Raw genomic sequence first — 7,500 nt, 5'->3', positions numbered from 1 at the left:
CTTGATGATAGTTGTCTTGCTCGAGCGCTTCTAAGTAACACGCTTCGCACTCCGGATGATCTACCGATACAAACACCAAACACACCATAAGCACTTCAATCAAGGAACAAGTAAAAAATAACATCACAAGTAAGGATTTGCTAAACCCTAAGTAGAAGAATTCAACACGCGTTATTAAGGCAGAAACTTGTTTCTGTTGAAAACACCAGTAAAAATTCCTTAACAATTTTGAAACTTCTACCACAGTAAGATTTAATCACTAGGAAGCAGTAGCAAAAAGAATCAACTCAAAATCATTTTTTAAACTCCTGGAATAGGCAAAACAAGTTTTAAACTAAATCTGATCTAACTTATATTTGAAAATTTCAAACATAGACAAATTATATGTTTTTAAAAACTACAGAAAACTTGGAGTCTACTGGAGCAAGAATCAATATCATTCAACTTCGGGATCAAACGTTGTTGCCAAAACAAAACAGAAACTTTTCTGTTTTTGCAATTAGACAGAAAAAATGAAGTTGACTAGCTAACAAATAGGGGGGTAGACGTGGCGCGCTACGATAGGCCGCGGGGTGTGTTTGTTGCAAGGTTAGGAGCAAACGGCCGAGGCTAACAAAAACTTGCTGGCTAAATGATTAAGTGAAATAAAACCGCCGGTTTTCTACTCTAAACCGAAGGCGTATTTTAGGATCTAATCTAAACCATCTAATAAGGATCTAAGGGCTACAAAAGAAAAGAAGAAAACAACAGAGGGAAGAGAGAGTCTACCGTGGCTGTGGGAGGCTACTCCGGCGAGGAAGGTGGTCGCCGGCGAGGGGAGGGCTCCGGGGGCCGGTGCAGAGGACGGGGCGGCAGTGGCGGCAATCCTCCACCGAGGGGAGGCCACGGGCGGAGCGGGGGCGGCTCGGGTGCTGCTCCCTGGGGGGCAGCCGAAGGTGCAGGAGCTTCGGCTCCGGTGGCTGCGGCAGGGAGCGGCTCGGGCGGCGGCTCATCGAGGACGGGGTGGGAACGGGGCTGCGGCGGCTGGGGCTTTTATATAGGCCACGAGGGGGCTTGGGGGAAGGAAAGGAGAGGGGTGCGGCAGGGGATCCCGAGTTCCTGGGACTCGGCTCGGTCTCGGGCAGGAATTAGGAAGGGGAGGAGAGAGATGACCGCGGGAGAGAGAAGGGTCGGTCGGTGGGGTCCGCAGGGAAGTGAGAGAGAGGCGGGATGGGAAGGAAAGGTCGGCCGCAATGTAAGGGATTCATTCCCTGGCGGTGGAGATTCGGCCCATGGCCTTATAATGCGCTCGGGGCGGCGGCTAAAACTTTCCTATTTTTTTAAACCTATTCGGAAACAGAAAAATAAAAGCGAATAAAAGGAAATAAATTAAAATATTTAATATAGGGTATTATATACCAAAAAATTAGAAAAATATCCAATGTTTTTTCAGAAATAAAAACTTTAAAACAATGTTTTTTCAGAAATTCCTCAAAATGCTTTATTTACTTTTTGCAATTATTTTTGCAAAGGATCTTTGGATTTTCTTGGCTCCAACATTTCATAAATTGCCCGCACTTTGGAGGGTCATTTTCCTCCGCTCTCTCTCTTGCGTGCAAGAGAGTATTTCTCCGGGCATTTCTCGTGCGAGGAAAAATGGAAATGCAAATCAAAAGGCGAAAGAAATTCACGTGCTAAATTTATTTCAATCAGCATGCATAGATGCTTAGCTACAATGCAAAACATTCCCAATTAGGAAAAATTGGGATGTTACAAACCTACCCACCTTAAGATGAATCTCGCCCTCGAGATTCAGGTTGGCTAGAAAATAGGTGCGGGTGGTCTCGACGAAGATCCTCTTCTCGTTCCCAGGTGGCTTCTTCCTCGGTGTGGCGGCTCCACAACACCTTGCAGAACTTGATGATCTTGCTGCGGGTAACTCTGTTGGCAGTCTCGAGAATCCTAACGGGTTTCTCCTCGTACGTCAGATCACTGTCAAGCTGTATGGCCTCTAGGGGCACTGTATCTCTTAACGGAACATCGCCCATCTCAGCGTGGCATTTCTTCAACTAGGAACATGGAAGACATCATGAACTCCGGACAATCCTTCCGGCAGTTCTAGTTTGTATGCAACTTCGCCTCTACGTTCAAGAATTTTGTAGGGGCCAATGAAACGAGGTGCTAATTTTCCTTTCACACCGAATCTCTTGATTCCTCGAAGTGGAGACACCCGAAGATATGCTCGGTCTCCCACTTCGTACGTTACTTCCTTGCGTTTGCTGTCAGCATAACTCTTCTGCCTGGACTGAGCTATCTTGAGTCGGTCACGAATTAGTTTGACCTTCTCTTCAGAATCTCGGATAAGGTCGGGACCAAAAAGTTGTCGGTCTCCAACTCCATGCCACATCAACGGTGTTCTGCACCTCCTTCCGTATAGAGCTTCGAAAGGGGCCATCTTCAGACTGGTCTGGTAGCTGTTGTTGTATGAGAACTCGGCATAAGGTAAATTGTCATCCCAACTAGACCCATAGTCTAGTGCGCAAGCTCTCAACATGTCCTCCAGAATCTGATTAACTCTCCCGGTCTGTCCATCTGTCTGCGGGTGAAAAGCGGTGCTGAACTCCAATCTCGTTCCCAAGGTTTCATGCAGTTGGTGCCAAAATTTTGATGTGAACTGAGTCCCTCTATCGGAAAGAATGATCTTCGGTACTCCGTGCAGACATACGATCCTCATCATATATATCTTGGCCAGCTTGGCACTCGTGTAAGTAGTCTTCACTGGGATGAAGTGAGCTACCTTGGTCAAACGATCGACCACAACCCAAATAGAATCATAGCCAGAACGGGTCCTGGGTAATCCTGTGATGAAGTCCATACCAAGCTTTTCCGATTTCCACTCGGGTATCGGCAGAGGTTGGAGCAAACCTGCTGGCTTCTGATGCTCTGCTTTTACTCGCTGACAAACATCGCATATTGCTACGAACTCGGCAATGTCTTTCTTCAATCCTGTCCACCAGAAACTTTCTTTCAGATCCAGATACATCTTGGTGTTGCCGGGGTGTATCGAGTACGGGGAATCATGGGCCTCCTGAAGTATCAACTTCCTGAGTTCGGGATCATTGGGCATGTAGATCCTCAAACCATAAAGTTCCGTGTCCATCCTCACGAAAACCTTTAGCCTTCCCTTCTTCCATTTTCTGCTTAATCTCAGCTATCTCCTTGTCTGATTTCTGCGCTTCGCGGATCCTTTCGGTCAAGGTGGACTGAATTTCTAGTGTGTCAACAAATCCTCTTGGAATTATTTCTAATTTGAGCTCTCGGAGGTCATCGACTAATTCCTGGGGTAATCCTCCAGCTGTGAGCTTGTTCACATAACTATTGCGGCTCAACGCATCGGCTACAACATTTGCCTTGCCTGGGTGATAATGCAATCTCATGTCATAGTCCTTGATCAACTCTAGCCATCGCCTTTGTCTGAGGTTCAACTCCTGTGTGAAGATATATTTCATGCTCTTGTGATCAGTGTAAACATCACAACTATTTCCGATCAGGAAATGTCTCCAGGTCTTGAGAGCGTGCACTACGGCTGCTAGTTCCAAGTCATGTGTGGCATAATTCAATTCATGAGGTCTGAGCTGTGTGGATGCATAGGCTACAACTTTGCCTTCCTGCATGAGTACTCCTCCGAGTCCTTGACGAGAAGCGTCACAGTAAACCTGGAAATCCTTCCGAATATTCGGCAATATCAGCACCGGGGCTGTAACAAGACGTTTCTTGAGCTCTTGAAAACTGGTTTCACATTCCTCAGTCCAAATATACTTGGATTCTTTCTTCAACAACTCTGTCATGGGCTTGGAAATCTTTGAGAAATTCTCAATGAACCTCCGGTAATATCCGGCAAGTCCGAGGAAACTGCAGATCTCCTTGACTGAAGTGGGTGCTACCCATTCGGTGACTGCTGCGACCTTGGCAGGGTCCACTGCTATTCCTTCTCCTGAGATGACGTGTCCGAGGAATCTGACTTCCTTCAACCAAAACTCACATTTGCTAAACTTTCCATATAGCTTATGCTCTCGAAGATTCTCCAGAACTAGACGCAGATGTTCCTTGTGTTCCTTTTCGTTCTTGGAGAATATCAGTATGTCATCGATGAACACCACGACAAACTTGTCCAAGTATTCCATAAATACCTTGTCTATCAGATTCATAAAATATGCCGGAGCATTAGTCAGTCCAAATGACATGACCGTGTACTCATACAAGCCGTACCGAGTGGTCAAGGCTGTCTTGGGTATATCCGGTTCACGAATCTTCAACTGATGATACCCGGATCGAAGATCGATCTTTGAGAATACGCGAGCTCCAACTAACTGATCAAACAGATCATTGATCATCGGCAAGGGATACTTGTTCTTGATGGTCACATTGTTCAATGCACGATAATCGACTACCATTCTCAAGGACTTGTCCTTCTTTTCAACCAAGAGCACTGGGGCTCCCCAAGGTGAAGAACTTGGGCGAATATACCCTTTGTCCAATAACTCCTTAATTTGCTTCTTGATTTCTATCAAGTCATTTGCGGGCATCCGATAGGGTCTCTTGGATATAAGGGCTGTTCCGGGTAATAGCTCAATCAAGAACTGAATCTCTCTATCGGGTGGCATGCCTGGCAATTCCTCTGGAAATACATCTGGGTACTCCTGTACAATCGGTACTTCCTCCTGGACTACTCCCGTGAGAGAGTTTACTCGCTTACTCCGTGTCGGGCGCTGAGACACGTACTTAATCCATTTCTGCTCGGGGGTGGTGAGCAAAATAGACTTAAGGGCACAATCAATATTCCCTTCATACTTGGCCAACCAATCCATGCCTAGGATTACATCCAATCCCTGGGACTCTAATACGATGAGGTCGGTGGGAAAATTATGGTTCCCGATGTTGAGACTCAAAGCATGGCATCCTATCCCGGCTGTCATCATGCCTCCTGGGGAACTGACCTTAATAGGTTGGCTGAGGGTTCTAGTTGGCAAACTATACTTTTCCACAACTACCCTTGATATGAATGAATGTGTTGCACCAGAATCAAAAAGTACCAATACTGGACATGAATTTAGCAAAAACTTACCAACCATAGTATGGGGGTGATCATAGACCTCTTCAACATCAATGTGGTTCACCTGAGCTCGAGGAAAAGGATTGGGCTTCTGTGCTGCAAAGTTGCCGTTGCCGTTTCCATTTCCTTTCTTGTTCTGGGGACATTCAGTGGCATAGTGTCCCGTCTTCTGACACTTGAAGCAAGTGATGTGAGTCAGATCCTTCTGAGCTGGAGCTGAATGCTGCTGAGTGCGAGTACCGCCATTCTTGAAGTTGTTGTTGTTGCGGTGGTTCCCATTTCCACCATGGTTGTGGCCTCCGTGGTTGTGCACCGGGTGGTTATGCTGAACGTGTCCACCAAACTTACCGGATCCAGTCCCGGTATTCCCTGAATAAGCGGTGTAGCGAGGCTTCTGCTGAGTGCCGGAGTTGAACTTTCCAACCCCATACTTTCGCTTGCGGTTCTCCATCTGCTGGTGTTTCCCCTCCAAGATGAGGGCCTTATCAACCAGCTCCTGGTAGTTGTTGAAGGTGGCTACAGTCAACTGAATGCTCAGCTAATCATTGAGTCCTTCCAAGAACTTTTCCTGCTTGGCCGCATCATCGGCCACATCTCCAGGTGCATAACGGGCGAGCATGCTGAATTCATCGACGTACTGGGCCACAGAGCGATTCCCGTGGTGTAAGTTGCGAAACTCACGCTTCTTCAAACTCATTGCACCAGCTGAGACATGTGCGGTGCGGAAGGCTTGCTTGAATTGCTCCCAAGTGACTCCAGCAATGGGGTAAGTGGTGGTGTAGTTCTCCCACCAAGCAGCTGCAGGGCCTTCAAGTTGATGCGCGGCAAAACGCACCTTCTCAACTTCAGTACAACCAACAGTGATAAGTTCACGCTCCAGAAAGTCCTTCGCCTCCAGTTCGTGTTCATAGTGGGCTTCCCGGGCTGCTTCTTCTAGTTCAAGCTCGCGGAGTGACAGTTGCTTGATCTTCCTGGCGTCCTTGATCACACGATGCTCCAGAGTCCCGCTGTGCTTCTCCCAGGTCTAGGCATAAGACAAGAGAGCGTCCTTGGTCTTGCTTGAGATGATTTCTCCGTCTTCGTTTCTCCGGGATACGGTGAATAGGTCTAGAGAAATAGGGCAGCCTTTGTATTCTTCCTTGATACGTCCGAGGGCACAATGGATCGCCATGTCCCTTTCGAGAATCCAGTTGGGTGCGATGAACTTGAAATCCACCGGCTCAGTGCGCGGCTGAAATGTCCTTCCGGGAACGTGCACCTCGATCCTGTAGCGTGAATCCTCCAGGTAAGACGAAGTTGGCTTCCCTGTGACGGTCGGTAGAGCAATCCTCAAGTCCTTGTTGATCTGCACCAGCTCCTTTCCGAATGGCATAGTGGCGTCGGGCTGGCAAAACTCCGTGAACTTAACAGGGACAAAGGTGGCCATCTAACATTGGAACATCGGAGAGAAGTCAGAAATGATCAGAAGGGGAAAATAGAAGATTTATAGTCATAAGAGAAAATAGTTTTCTTCCTAAGGCTTTTCCATTCCTAGAGGTTACGTCCTAAGGTCAGTGTGTGCTCTAAATACCATTTCTGTAGCGACCCGACTCAAGACGAGTCAAGCCTCTGGTGTTTCCGTACCATCCCAAGATCATGCTGGTACACACTCAGTACATAATGTATAAATTCAAGAGTTCAATCACACAGCTTTATTAATCGAAATCTCATAAAGAGTACTTTATTACAATAAAGGATTACAATAAATTGGCTGAAGGCCATCTCATGAGATATCTAACGAAGACTAGCGGAAGCATCAGGTAGACGAGTCCATCCGACTCCACGGGCATGTTGCTGAGCGTAGATCGTAGCCTCACTCCTGGTCGGAAAAGTACTCTGCAACATGATACGTTGCAGCCGTGTAGGTCAGCATATTGAATATGCCGGCAAGTCATCAAAGAGAGGAGTAAAATAATAATCAACTATCTCTACATGCATATTTGGCCTGTGGGGCTATGAGTTTTGCATAAAGCCAGTTTTATCCTACAACAAGAGGGGTTGGAAGCAAAATATTACTACATTGTTTGTTGTTAACGAGATGGTTCAGCCAACCAATTCTCGTTCCCGAATAGTTGTTAACACCCACATCATTATTAAGTTGTGTCGAGAGTTCAGGGGAAATTCAATGCCTTCGGCTCAAGTTATCCATGACCGTGGACACGGCTAATCGATTAGGTTGGGCACTCTGCAGAGTTTTGCACACGTTCCCCACAAGATTTGATCACCTCCGGGTTTCTCCTCGCACTTCAGGGTGTTTGAAGACCGGATGATCAAAACATGGTCTTTCAACGGGTCCCTCTGAATCCCTGTCGGTGCCCATCCATTCCTACCGTTCTTCTACATCTGCTAGCACCGCCTGTCCAGAGTCG

Source organism: Hordeum vulgare, chromosome 7H (assembly GCF_904849725.1).
Source record: "Hordeum vulgare subsp. vulgare chromosome 7H, MorexV3_pseudomolecules_assembly, whole genome shotgun sequence".
Classification (NCBI taxonomy): domain Eukaryota; kingdom Viridiplantae; phylum Streptophyta; class Magnoliopsida; order Poales; family Poaceae; genus Hordeum; species Hordeum vulgare.
Note: the sequence above shows the minus strand (reverse complement) of the source record.